At 48.1% G+C, this 14,761-nt stretch overlaps 1 protein-coding gene across 3 annotated transcripts in view; it reads right to left on the bottom strand.

Moving 5' to 3' along the window:
* Positions 1 to 14,761, bottom strand: part of LOC109492789 — a 408,688-nt gene that overhangs the window by 318,679 nt on the left and 75,248 nt on the right. The window contains exon 1 of one of the 3 annotated variants that reach the window (XR_006587430.1): positions 10,450 to 11,347. The exons of 1 other annotated variant lie outside the window; for it this stretch is intronic. The gene's annotated coding sequence lies outside the window, so the exon portion shown is untranslated. Of the gene's footprint in view, positions 1 to 10,334; positions 11,348 to 14,761 lie in introns of those variants that run through there. One more of the 3 variants, XR_006587428.1, reaches the window with a different exon arrangement.

The following is a 14,761-nucleotide window of genomic DNA, read 5'->3' as shown; positions in this document are numbered from 1 at the left end:
TCCTAACAAGCACCTGTCGTCACTCACTGCTTGAGGTTTCTCTGAAATTCAAACAGCACTCCTGCACCCAATGCCTCTTCCGTATGATCTCCCAGCTCTTCCCGCTGACTCTTCATGGAGGGTGAGGTCCTCGGATAAGCCCGGCTCACAGGGGAGTCCCCACCTTGTGGGCATACCTCAGCCAGGAACTCAGCCCAAGGTGGAAAGGAGCCCAGGACTGAGCCCACCACTCTGGCATCCGAGCGCCCCTAGGGTCAGCCACACCTTTCGCAGCGGATGCCGGCCTCTTTCTGACCCAAGCTGCAGAGAGCAATTTGTACCAGTTCCTTAGGAGTTAATTTAGGCTGTAAAAATACCACAAGAACAAGACCGACTGCTGGGCACCTGGCAAAGACTTGAATCCCTGGCAGCAGAAACATCCTCCCCATTTGTGGACATAAAGGAAACATCAAAATAACTGGGGCTACAGCCAAAAAGGCCAGCCAGGAGGACACAGCCCATCAGAGCACAGACTGGCCCAACTGGAATGCGGAGTGAGGCCAGCAAGGGGAGAAATCACTGCCAAGGGCAGAGGGCTGCCAGGACGGGGCTGGGCTGCTGGTTTCTGAAGAAGGGAGGCGTGTTAGTGTCCTGGGGCCATGAAAGCAATTAGCACAAACTGCGGATTTATGGATTTATTCTCGTAGGGTGCTGGAGGCCAGATGTCAGGAGTTGTGGTGACAGCAGGGCTCTGCTCCCTCCAGGGCCTCTGGGGGAGGAAACTTCTTTGCCTCTGCCCTCTCCTGACAGCCCCAGACATCCCTTGGCTTGCAACCACACCATCCCCATCTCTGTGTCCAGCTTCACGCGGCCTCGCCCTGCGTCTCTGTGTGTCCTCTCCATCCCTGTCCCTCTAAGGACTCTGCCACCCTAATCCAGGAGGATCTCATCTCGAGACCCTTAATTTCATCTGCAGATGAAGGACCCTATTTTCCACTGAGGTCACATTCACAGGTACCCGGGGTTAGGACCTGGACTCATCTTTTGGGGGACACTGGTCACCTCACTATGGTAAGACTCGTCATCACCTCTAGAACCCTTTGTCTCTCCAAGTGCCCAGGAAGAACCTTCTGCTGCAGCCCCAGGCCTTGCCTGGAAAAGAAAAGCCCACACCCCCCAACTGGTCCTTTCCAGTCCATGCTCTGAAACAAAGTCAAAAACCAGGGGAGGCCCCTGGAAAACCAGAGAGGGGTGGTGCCCTGCCTGGAGGCCAGCCTGGGCTGAAAGGTCTCTGATATGTGCAACTCGATAAAAACTGTAAAGCGCTTCTAATTGTATCTAACCGCGGCTCAGCTCTGTCTGCCTCCGACTTCCCCAGAAAGAAGACAAGTGTTTGTCACACCGGCGTTGAAATCAATACAATTACGTGGATCTCAGGGGTTCTCAGATCCAGTCTGATCCCAAGTCCACGGGAGACTGTCCGCACCACTGTCTCCAACCTGGAGAGGAAGGCCCACAGAGCACCCCACCCGGTCTGTCTGCTCCTCAACACTGGCCATGTCAAACGGAGAGGGGTGGACCCACCCTGCAAGTCCCGCGTCATCAGCACAAGTGTTCTTGGTGAGATCAAAAGGCAATTTAGAAGCAGACAGATTCTGGCGTGGCCTGTGGCTCAGTCAGTTAAGCATCTGACTTCAGCTCAGGTCATGATCTCGTGGTTCGTGGGTTCAAGCCCCGCGTTAGGCTCTGTGCTGACAGCTCGGAGCCTGGAACCTGCTTCGGATTCTGGGTCTCCCTCTCTCTGCCCCTCCCCCACTTGCACTCTTTCTCTGCCTCTCAAAAATGAATACATGCTAAAAAAAATTTTTTAATAAAATTAAAAAAAAAAAGGAAGGAGATTCTAAAAACACCTCCTGCTGCAGCATAGGTGATCTGTAAAAATGCTGTGAGCAAGGAATCCTTTCTCCCTCCCAGGAAGAAAAGTAATGCCAGCAAATGTGGGGTTCTCTTGAGAAGCTCAGACCCATCTATCTCCAGATCCCTGCCAGCCAGAAGAGCAGGCAGGAGGGCCCCCCAGGGGGCACAGACCCAGAGACGGGAGGGGTGTGCTGATAAGGGTCCACGCCGGACATCTCGCCAATGCCACTGAACAGGGGCTTACAGGTGGGCTTTAAATCATGTAGAAAAACCAAGCCCTGTGATGTCTGTGCTTCTCCATGCTGTGGAGCGAACGCAGAGCTGTCCCAAGGGCGCCTTTTCTGGCTGGGAAACACTGTTCCTATCTTTGTGTCACCAGGTCAGCCCCCACCCTGGAGTGTTACCTAAGAAAGCCTGAGTGCATTTCTCGGGTGAGGGCCTTCACCCATGACGTGCCTTCCTAGATGAATGGCTGAATCTTACGGTACCTGAAATCCCCTGGGGTGGGGTGGAAGTCTCGTCAAGATGTAGATTCATGGCTCTGAAGCCACAAGTTCCCAGGTGCTTCGGGGCCACGGATCACACTTTGAGCAGATATTTTCCTCACCCTGCCTCTCCTCCCCCTTAAAACCACAATTCAAGGCTCAGGTGCATTCCTGCAGTAACAGCTTACTTAGGATTTTTTGAACCATCAGCCTTCCGCCAGCCAGGGGAGCCCTCCTGAAACCGTGGCTGTTCTCTGCGCAGCTGACACCAAAGTTCTCTCTGCAGCTCCTCTGGCCCTTGTCTCTGGCCATTTGATAGGCTGAGCAGAACTGAAACTCCCTGTCCACAGGAAGTGTCATAAAGCAGTCGAAGAAAAGAAGACAAGGCAGCCGTAGCTGAGCCCCCTGGGATTCTGACTGCGGTTACGGAGGAGGCGACCCGGTGTGCTGGGCCAGTGCCAGATCCATGACATCGTCAAGCTGCCGGCTTCTCCCCTGGTCAACCATGAAGCTGCTGGTTTATGTCCGCCTCTGAGAACCGCCCTAACTACTGCACAGTCTCCAGGGTCGATTCAAACAGCACCTCATATAAGACCTAATGGTTTCCTCTACGGCTCTCTGCTACCGTGATTCTTTTTATTTTTTTTCAATTTTTTTTTTTTTAACATTTATTTATTTTTGAGACACAGAGAGACAGAGCATGAACGGGGGAGGGTCAGAGAGAGGGAGACACAGAATCTGAAACAGGCTCCAGGCTCTGAGCTGTCAGCACAGAGCCCGACGCAGGGCTCAAACTCACGGACTGCGAGATCATGACCTGAGCCGAAGTTGGCCGCTTAACCGACTGAGCCACCCAGGTGCCCCTATGCTACTGTGATTCTTTAAATGAGTGGGAGTTTGATTTCATGATAAACCCACAATCCTATCTCGAGGCAAGGTGATTAGATGAGCAGAGGTAGAGATGGTAAAAAATGTAAACACAACCCAGTGAGAACTGAACTATGCCCAAGGACATATAGGCTTAGATCAGTCAAGAAAGTTAGGGATTTACTTCTTGGGCTAGAAACAGCCTTCCCTCTGGGTATTCTGCCCAACGACTGTAAACTGTCCTGGCTGGGGCTCCAGACATAACTGTGGGTCTCTCCCACCATCAGAGAGAACAAAGAAAAGCAGGAGGCCCCTGCAGACAAGGTCTATTCCTGCTGGAGGGGGAACAAATAGATAAAACTATATCCTACGACATGTCAACTGATAAGCTTTGAAAGCATTTATGTCCTTCAACCCAGAAATTTTTTTGAAATTATTCAAAATAGAGAAAACACTCTAGACTTTGGACTAAACGTGATAACTTGAATAGTTGAGTGCAAAGCTGCTCCCTACAAAAGCCCCATTGGAATAATATCAAAACGATAAAATAACATAGGTTCACAAAGACAGAATCAAAGTATATAGGTCAACAGCAATGTCTTAGAAAATAAAAAGCAGATGGACCATTTCACTTCTGGAGATGGAGGAATAGCTCCTGTTGGACCATCCTTCCCACAGATAACACCTAAAATCTTCAGACTATTTTTTTTTTTTTAAGTCTGAAGGCACTGAAGAGTTATCAAGAGCAGGCAGACGCTAGAGGGGAGTGGACGTTCGGAAGAAGGGAACAGTGTGGGGTGAGTTTCCCATTTTCATGACTTTGAGTCTAAGAGCAGACCCAGAGCTGAGACAGCCAGAGCAGCTAAATCTGAGGAGCAGACCCTCAGTATCCCCAGCTTCCAGAACCAGAGGAGAGAGCTAGGGGAAACTACATCCACTGGAGAGTAAACAGGGAACACGGGGAGGGGAGAGTCAGGGCAGGAGAAGGGGATTCTGCATGTAAACTCAGCCCAAGCACCTGGCCAACCACTTAACAGCACATGTGCAGGCAGGCTCCGGCACAGCCCGAAGGCTGAAAGAACTGAATAGACATGAACTACTTGCTATAAGAGAGGGGATTTCAAGTTTGAATTCAAAGCCATATGTACTGTCTGCTTAGCAAAGAAAATAAGTACTCTCTGGAGGCCCAGAACAGAATCCAGAGTCTCTAACACATCACTCACAAGGGATAGGACCCATGAAGAAATTACAGGTGACCCTTGAACAGCACAGGAGTTAGGGGCACCAGCCTCCAGGGTGGTCAAGATTCCCTGTATAACCTGACTTCCCAAAAACTTCATTACAAAAAGCCTACTGTTAACCGAAGCCCTACTGGTAACAGAAGCAGTCAATTAACACATACCTTGTATGATATAGGTTCTATACATTGGATTCTTACAATAAAGTAAGCTGCAGAAAAGAAAATGTTATTAAGAAAATCGTAAGGAAGAGAAAATACATTTATAGCACTGGACTGTATTTATCTAAAAAAAAAAAAAAATCCCCATCTAAGTGGACCATGCAGTTTAAACCCATTTTGTCCAAGGGTCACCTGTGAATGATATATGACCAAATAGGAAAAGTAATCATATACGTGCACACAGGTAATAGAACGTCAAACTCTATGAAGCAAAAATTGAATTAAAAGGATAAATAGACAATTCCTCGGGCGTCTGGGTGGCTCAGGCAGTTAAGCATCCAACTCTTGATTTGGGCTCAAATCACGATCTCATGGTTCATGAGTTCAAGCCCTCTGCGCTGACAGCTCAGAGCCTGCTTGGGATTCTCTCTCTCCCCCTCTCTCTCTGCCCCTCCCTGCTTGCACTCTCTTTCAAAATAAACATCTTTTTTTCAAAAAGGATAAATAGACAATTCCACAAGCACTGTTGAAGACTTTAATTTCCATCCCTCATAAATTAATAGAGTAGATTAAAAAATGAGTAAAGCTACAGATTTACTGTTTACTCCACCAAAAAGCTGCATAATACACATTCTTGGCAAGTCCACAGAACATGTGCACCAGGATATGCCATATACGGGCCAATAAAATAAGACATTAAATATAAAAGGGTTAAAATCATACTAAGTATATTCTCTGACCAAAGTGGAATTAAGTTAGAAATTAACAATACATCAAAACACTGCTAATGTGCGGAAATTGAACAACCTACTTCTAAATAATCCATGTCTCAGAAAACACACGGGAAATTTAGAAAATATTCAAATTGAATGGTGATGAAAATACAACTAGTTGACTTTGGGATTTGCTTAGAGTGATATTTACCACTTTAAATAGTAGAAAAAGGCAGTTCAAAAATTAATGAACTAATGCATAACTCAAAAACCAGTAAAAGAAGAGCAAAGTAAACCTAAATTAAACAGAAGGAAGGAAATGATAAAGCCATAAATCAATGAAATGGAAAAAACAAAAACAAAAAAAACAAGAGCAACAAAGTTTATAAATCCCCAGCTAGGGGCACCTGAGTGGCTTAGTCAGTTAAGCATCTGACTCTTGATTTTGGCTCAGGTCATGATCTCATGATTTGTGAGTTCAAGCCCCACATCAGGCTCTGCACTGACAGTGTGCAGCCTATTTGGGATCCTCTGGCTCTCTGCTCCTTCCCCACTCACAGCGTCTCTTTCTCTCTCTCAAAATGAAAAGAAAGAAAGAAAGGAAGGAAGGAAGGAAGGAAGGAAGGAAGGAAGGAAGGAAGGAAGGAAGGAAGAAATTCCTAGCTGTTATTGATAAAGAAAAAGAGAGAAAGAGGAACAAAGAATAGAGTATTACTACAGGACCTACAGATTTTAAAAGGGAAATAGGGGAGTATTTGAATAACTATACACCAACAAATAGAGCAACTTACATGAAAAAGACACATTCCGTGAAAAAGACACAGCTTACCAAATTTGACACAAAATGAAGCAGAAACTCTGAATAGCCCTGTTATCTATCTATTAAAGAGAAAAATAACACCACTCTCATACAAACTCTTTCAAAAAATAATGGAGGGAACCTTCGCCAATCCATTATATCAGGCCAAAAGAATTCTAATACAACAACCTGAAAATTACACTATAGTGGAAGACACTTACATGAACATAGATCCAAATTTCCTTAGCAAACTTTAGTAAGTATAATCCAGTAACATAGAGGATAATATCACACGACCATGTGAAAATTTTCCCAGGAATACAAGGCAAGTTTTTGTTTTTAAACGTGTATTTATTTTTGAGAGTGTAGACAGAGCACAAGCAATGGAGGGGCAGAGACAGAGGGAGACACAGAATACAAAGCAGGCTGCAGGTTCTGAGCTGTCAGCACAGAGCTGGACACAGGGATCGAACTCACGGACCGCAAGATCATGACCTGAACTGAAGTCAGAAGCTTAACCGAATGAGCCACCCAGGCGTCCCTACAAGGCAGGTTTAACATTCAAAAAGCAATAAATGCAAGTTATGCTATTAACAGAATAAAAGAAAACATATGATCGTTTCAACAGTCACAAAAAAAGCACTTGGCCATTTGACAAAATTCGACAACCATTCATGATTTTTAAAATGTTGGCAAACCAGGACTAGAAAGGAACATCTTCAGTCTGTTAAAGGGATCCACACAAAAACCAAAGTTAAAGCTATACTGAATGTTGAAAAAGACTGAATGCCTCTCCCTTAATATTAGGACTGATGTGATGATGTCTACTCTCATTACTTACACTCCATGTTCTACTGGAAGTCCTGGCCATTATAATAAGGCAAGAAAAAGCAAACAAACAGAACAGAGATTAGAAAAGAAGCAGTAATATTACCTATTTGCAGAAAACCCCACTGTTTACATAGAAAATCCTAAGGAATTTATAAAACAACTTTTATAACTAATAAGATCACAGAACATGTTTAAAATACAGCAATAGACTATAACTTTATATCCTAGCAACAAGTGGAAAATGAAATTTTTTAAATTCCTTTTGCAATCACATCAAAAAATAAAACACTTAGTAAATTCAATAAACACATGCAAGACCTGTTCACTAGAAGCCATAAAATATTACTGAGAGACATGAAGTCAGACCTAAACAAGTGAAGAGACATCCCACACTCGTGGCTTTGAGGACTCAATATTAAGATGTCAATTTCCCCAAAACTTCTCTATAAATTTAACATAATCCAAATCAAATGCACACTGGCTTTTATGTGGAAATTCACAAGCTGGTTCCAAAATTTGTATGGAAATGCAAACTACCTAAAACTGCCAAAACAATTTTAGAAAAGAAGAATAATGTTGGAGGACTCGAGTACCTGACTTGAAGACTTACTACAAAGCTATAGCAATCAAGGCGATGTGACACGGGCATAAAGTACCAACAAATGTATCGGTGAAAGAGAATAGAGAGAGCAAAACAGATTCAACAAAAGCACGGGAGCAACCTAACAGAAAAAGGAGTCTTTCCACCAAATTGTGTTGGAACAACTGGATATTCGTACGAAAAGAAAGCCCTTGGCCCTCCCTCACGGCATGATACGTTCACGTCAGGTGCTGGACTCACTCAATGGAAGGACGGCCACTAGAACTAAACAGTAGGTCCAGAAACTGCACTAATTTGCTGGCACTATTGTCTACTTCAGAAGAAACTGATGCCACAAAAACACCACCAATGAGATGCTGCCACTCTACACCTTTAATGGCAATAACAAGACAAGGCGCTCTGCACAGAATCGCTGAGAAATGGGGCTGTCTCTGTTTGCCACAGCCACGTGTGTGGCCCACTTTTGAACGCTCCCAACAGTGGGACACACCTCTGACCCCTCCCCTATGGAGGAGGGTCCTCTCCAAGGCCCAGGGAGCCCTTCTACTGGCCCCTGTCCCAGGGACCTCCAAGTGGGACATCTGGGGAGGAAAAGGGCCACGTAGGCACAGCTCTGAGGACCACGCGGACAGAAGAGTCTTCTATACCCAAAACTGCAGCCACAGGGCCACTTGTCCCTACAGCAGGACAGCACCACATTCATCATTGACATCATCATACATCACCATACGTCACACATCATCATACATTATCACACACCATCATGCATTACACAGCATCATGCATCATACATCACACATATGTCATCATGCACCCATCATACATCATCACACATCACACATCATAACCATCATAAATCATGCACCATCAGACATCCTACACCATCATACATCATCATACATCATACATTATCATACATCACACATCATACATCATAACCATCATACATTATACACCATAATATGTCATCATACATTACACATCATATATCATCATACGCCGTCATGCATCATACATCATACATTATACATCATACATCACACATCATACATCATCATAACCATCATACATCATGCACCATCATGCATCATACATCATCATACAGCAGGACAGCATCATTGACAGGAAAACAACATCTCATTCTACGTGTCCATTTACACAAGCCAACAAACCCCCTTTTCTGCCCAGGGCTGTTTTGGCAATTACAACTTTAAGCCACTATACTGTAAATGACAATATTCAGAAATTCAACAATGAAAATGTACTGACTTTAGAAAAAAGAAAAAGTACCTAGAAAGATGGATTTAGGTGGTGGGAGGGAGGGGAAAGTGGGTGATGGGCATTGAGGAGGGCACCTGTTGAGATGAGCACTGGGTGTTGTGTAGAAACCAATTTGACGATAAATTTCATATTAAAAAAATAAAATAAAACTATAACGGGCAAAATCATCCCCAAAATCAATGAAATAAATAAAATAAAATAAAATAAAATAAAATAAAATAAAATAAAATAAAAAACTCCACCAAAAAAAAAAAGAATGTGGGCCGTAGAGCTACATTACCCATGTTCAAATTCTGGTTGATTGGGGAAAGTTATCCAACCCCTCTTGACTTCAGTTTATTCAACTGTAATATGAAACTAATGGTACTTCATAGGATTAATTGAGTCACTACTTGCAAAGTGCTTAAATCAGTGCTTGCCCCATAATAAATACTTAACAAGTAAAAAAGAAAGAAAGATGGATGGATGGATTTAAGAGAACCCCCAAATGCAGTGGACATGGTGGCCCGTGAGCAGACTGATGCTCCCCGATCCCCACCCCACACACTGCCATGGACACCGGCTTCCAGGGCTGCAGCTGTCAGCGGAGCCGCTCCTCCGGTCTCCGTGGTCGGTTTAGGGGTCAGCCGGCCCAGGTCACGGGACGGGACGATGGTGGCCAAAGAGACCCAATGCCTCGGTCTCTCCAGGGAAATGAGAGCCAGAGCTATGTGCCCCTTTCTGCCCTGAGGAAGGAGGCCGCGCCAGGGGCAGTGCTGAGAGCGGGAGCCAGAACGCTGATCCCGGGGCCTCCCAGCAGCCCGGCGCCCAGGACTGTCTGGGCTCACCGGCCCACGCGTCCTTTCACTGCCGGGGCTGGCTGGGCCACCTGCCACCTGGAACAGACCATGTCCAAACTGACGTCGACGAGCCCACCCGCCGCCAGGCAGTGACCCCCCAACTCGATTCTGAGCTCCCACACTCCTCTGCTCTGGAGAGGAAATTCCAGGTCCAAACCCAAAGGTGAGTTTCCAACATCTCCGGGCCCCGGGTTACCCACCCCGACCCCCTCAGGGATGCTCAACCCGTGAATGCGCCATCTTCCCAGGTTCCAGAATCAGTCGAGGTCGCACCCTGTTTTCACCGAGGTAACTGAGAAAGGGCCCGCTTCTGCCTCAGTCGGGGGGGGGGGGGGGGGGGGCGGGGGGTTGTAGGGACAGCTCGGGGCGGGGGGGGGGGGGGGGGCGAGAGCCTCCTGATGTCCTGACACCTGAGCCCGCGCTATCAGAAGCCCAGAGCCCGCCCTCCCTGCGTCCTGTGGAGGCTGGGCTTCCTGTTCTGCTCCCATGGCTCGGGCCAGGCATCCAGGAGCCACCAGGCTCTGCCCCAGAGCTGCCGAGCACAGAGCCTCGGCCTGTCCTCCGCCGAGAAAACCAGGGCACCTGACCGGGTGCCTGGAAGCCTCCCCGTGCTGCAGACCTACCAGGCTGAAAGCCGGGATGCCGTGCACAGGACAGCAAAACATTTCCTTCGAGCACCGGAAAAGCCCCACGGGGACACGGCCACTCGGGAAGCTCGCTGAAGTGCCCGGGGCTCACCTCAGAGGCAAGCTGCGGGGCCGGAGGACGCGATCTCTCTGCTCCTCCTTCCCGTCGCTAATCACTGGTCACTGAGGGGATGTCCTGGGTAAGTGGCCCTGCCAGAGCCCTTGCTTCAGGCAGCTGTCCATCTCCCACTGGCAGATGGTGGGGTGGCCAGTGGCCTTGGCCTGTCGCTATCACAGTGAGAGCTGCTGTCAGGCAGGCGGCCCCAGGCCTCTGGCGGAGCACTGGCCTTGGAGGCCCGGCCTTCAGAAGAGCCTGCCAAGATCTCTCTGTTTTTCATTCCCTTTAAATCCAGCCAGCCCTCCCCGCTGGCAGCGCCTCAGGAAATTTGGGGACAGATTGGGAAGGCGGCCAGCCTTTGTCTCAGACCGCGGCCTCTGAGCCCACCCAGGTGTCCTGGGGAGCAGAGCAGAGGGGGTGCATGGCCCGGCTAGGGCACGCACCCCGTGGCCTTTTCCTGGCCCTGTCCCCCACCCCCCACCCCCCACCCCCAGGAGCAGCTGGTGGAGCCAGCCTGAGGGTCCACTTGGATATTTATTTGCTTTAAAGAGGTTTTAATCCAGGCTGCTTGTGTTCCCAGCAATTCAGGTGTTAATTTACCCAGCCCTCCTGTGTTAAGCCGCATTCCTTTTTAATGAGGTTAAACAGTGAGATTCTCTGAATTTAAATTAGGTTGTCTTTTAAGGCAATCAGTTCATCCCCCTATCCACAGCCCCCCATCCTAGCCACCTTCACCTCTCCCCAGGTGTCTCTGTGGCCTGGAGCCCGCCCTCCATTGGGCAGGGGGTGGGGGGCGGGAAATATTTTTAAACCCTACATTTTATCACATTTCCGCCCGCCCTGCCCTGCCAAGCCCTTTTCTGGCTAGCTGTTTTCTACTTGGCTCTTTGCTTCCTTAAAGGACTTGCCCTGCCACCTGCTCCCCTCCCAGATCCCGGGCCTTCCTACCTGCTGCCCCCTTTGCAAGAATACCCCCCCCCTTTCCTCTGGGAATCCCTGCTGATCTGTCAGAGATCAGCCCCAGCAGGCCGGCTTCCAGAAAGAAGGCAGCCCCCCCCACCCCACTCTGGCTCTCAGGCACTCGTGATTAAGTGATTAATTATGCGCCTGTGGAATCCTGGCTCCCCCTTCCAGGAGGCACCGTGTCTGTGGCTTTGCTGACAGTCTTGTTCTCCATGGCCATGGCACACCCAGCAGATATTTGTTCAATCAGTGAATGAGTGAAAGCATTCGACGTGCAAGAGCAAAATCACGCCCCTGATTGAACAAATTATTTCCTAAAATCACCTGAAATCCCAGGCCCTTCCAACAAACGTGTTCACGCGCTGGCACGAACACGCGGCTTGTGTAGAACAAACACAGCAGCCTCCTCCGCACGCGGTTCCATGCCAGGTTTTACTCATGTAAAACGGGCATGTCCCCGGTGATGCTATAACCCTCCCTGCCCCAGCCCTCCCTGTTCCCAGCCCTCTGCAGTCAAGAACTCGCTTAACCTGCACACACCCCCACCCGGCAGGCTGAGTAATCCTCCCACTTCACATTGGAGGAAGTGGAGCCCAGACCTAGTGCTAATTCACCCGAATCACCTGAGTGACTCAGGTGTGAGAGCAGGTGCTCTGGCCCCACAGCCGAACCCTTCGCCACGGCCCTCGCCTGCCGCTCGGGGAGAGGGTCCTCTGACATCCAGCTCCACTCTCCGAAGGGCTGTGGGCCTGTGCTCCTTTGTGCGTGCACTACTTTACAGAGCCACTCTCCTGCGGAGGGACATCCATATTACTGCAAAAGAGTAACGCTGTGCGTGTGTCTATATGCATTTTCTAAATATGAATATTCCTTAGGATAAATTCCTAGAAGCGGAATAATCGCCTTGAAAATCCCCCTGAAAGATTGCCTTAAAAATGAAAAATGAGAGCTTCCCAGAGCTACGTGTAGGCTTTTGTACCAGGAGGCCCGTGGGCAGACAGTCTCTGCCCCAGCCCGATTCAGGGAGGTAGAGCTGACCACGCCACGTGCCACGCGCCCATCTAGCGGTCTGGCAAGACCCGGGAGCGCAGACCCAGCCTTGTAAGGGACATCTCTGTCCAGAGCTCTCCACCTCGGAGGACGCCTCTCACTGGAAGGCGTAGGGCACGGTGACTGGCAGTAGAGTGCGTCCCAACTCTCTGGCACCGGCAAGGACTGGCCCGACTGGACCAGGGGTTTGCCTTGGAACCAGCAGTGAGTTACCGTGGAAGAAAGCCGTCTCCATCTGGATCACGAAATTAGTGCCAGTGAACCAACACGCCCCAAAAGGAGAAGGCTGACCCCCAACCCCTCTTCAAGCATGAGCAAACATTACGTGGTTACTCCAGCCTTAGAATTTAAGGTAAATATTAGTCTAATGTCTGTGAAAAAAGCTTTAGCTCAATATCCAAACCCACAGTTCCAGTTCTAATCTAGACACTTTCGAGATGTTTTGGTTGCTCTGTCCCAATATTCACAAGGGCAGCTGGGAGAGCCCAGTGTGCTCACATGGTTGTTACTTTCAAGTCTGGAGAAGGTCTACTTTAGAAGGGAAATAGGCCCACTGAAGGAGGACAGAAGATGGAAAGTCTCTTCATGAAATGGAAGCGAGAGCGTGAGCAAAGGGCATACGTAGCAGTTGCACCAGAAACCCAGATTAGGATCGGTCCCTGGAAAAGCCCTAAGAGCCTTTGCGGATGAAGGAAGCTCCAGGGTAGCGTGTTCCATCCAAAGGTTGAGTTTGCTGGGTATGTTCTGATCATAAAACACAAAGGAGGGTTAGAAGGTTGAATGGTGGCCCCAAGAAGAAGTGCCCATGTCCTAACACCAGGAACCTGTGAATGTGACCTTATTCAGACAAAGGATCTTCACAAATAGAAATGATTAAAGATCTCAAGATGAGATCGTCTTGGATTTAAGGTGGGCCCTACATGCAACGACAAGTGTTCTTGTAAGAGACAGAAAAGGAGAAGACACAGACACGGAGGGAGGAATGCCATGTGAAGACAGAGGCAGACGCTGGAGTGATATGTCCACAAACCATGAAATGCTGAGAATCACCTGGAACCGGCAGAAGAGGCGAGGAAGGATTCTCCACCAGAGCCTCTGGAGCGAGCACAGCTGTGCTGACACCTTGATTTTGGACTCCTGGCCTCCAGAATTCTAAGAGAATACATTTCCATTGCCCAAGCTTCCCAGTCTACAGCCATTTGTTAAAGCAGCCCTAGGAAACAAATACCGGAGGTGTAGCTCTGACATTCAATTTCTGGGAAAATGCTGCAAAGAAATGCCTTTAAATGATTATTCCAATAACGATTCCCTTTGGGACTCTGGAAAACCCGATATATATGGCTTTTGTTATAGACTAAAAGATGGAGTTGTGTGACTCCGTGATTGACCTCTTTCTTCGGGAGCTGACAGAGTTACAAACAAGGAGCCATTAAATTGAAAGTCCCAGGATTTAAAGAAAAAAGGCATGTTTGGCAAAATCCTTTTCGTATCAGCTGAAAACCTTGAAGGCTCAAAGGGCAGAGTTTTGATTTGGGAAAACAGTGGGACCCAGGGATCCTATGGCAGGGGGAGTTTGTCTTTGAGATGCTTCGACCCCAACTCCTAGTGTGGAGATCATCTGAAAAGGCATGGGGAATTATTCCTCTGTGCAGGGGGATATATATTTGTTTCAGGAAAAGAGGAAATGATAATGGCACGTGGAACCCACGAGTGCACCAATAGGCTTGTCGAGTAAAGATGGTGGACACCCAGCAACATGGTCCCATGATCATGAAGCCAGGGGCAGCGTGGTCCACCTGGGTGCAGGAGCTCCTAGGGGCACCAGGCCCCACATTGGGAAAACCATTCCTGGGAGTCCAAACTTTCATCTCAGCTGGCCAGCGCATTTACAAAGACCAAGGATTTCCCTGAATGCTTCAAGGGAATGGGAAACGCCACGCGAAGCAGTTTGAACATCAGCTCCCAAAGGCTGAAGCTCACCAACATCTCCTGACAAAATCCAAGTTTTGTTGACCTTGATAAAATTCAAGTTCTGAGTGATCTAAAAATAACACCATTTCCCCCATGAAAACGTGCATCTTTCAAACGATAGTCCAAATTATCCATTAAATGAAGTAATCGCAAAGAAATATACTTGAGCCCAAACCACTCGTAAGCTTGGTTTCCAACTAAGAATCCAGAGTCAAAATAATTAAACTTGACAGGATTCCTGAGGGTTGGTACACGGTCACACTTCCTGTGGTTGGTAGGGAGAATATTTCTGTGGCTGGTAGGGAGAATAATGGGACTTCTG

Source organism: Felis catus, chromosome D2, assembly GCF_018350175.1.
Source record: "Felis catus isolate Fca126 chromosome D2, F.catus_Fca126_mat1.0, whole genome shotgun sequence".
In the NCBI taxonomy this organism is placed as follows: domain Eukaryota; kingdom Metazoa; phylum Chordata; class Mammalia; order Carnivora; family Felidae; genus Felis; species Felis catus.
The sequence above is the reverse complement of the archived record's forward strand: the minus strand, read 5'-3'. Positions and strand labels throughout refer to the sequence as shown.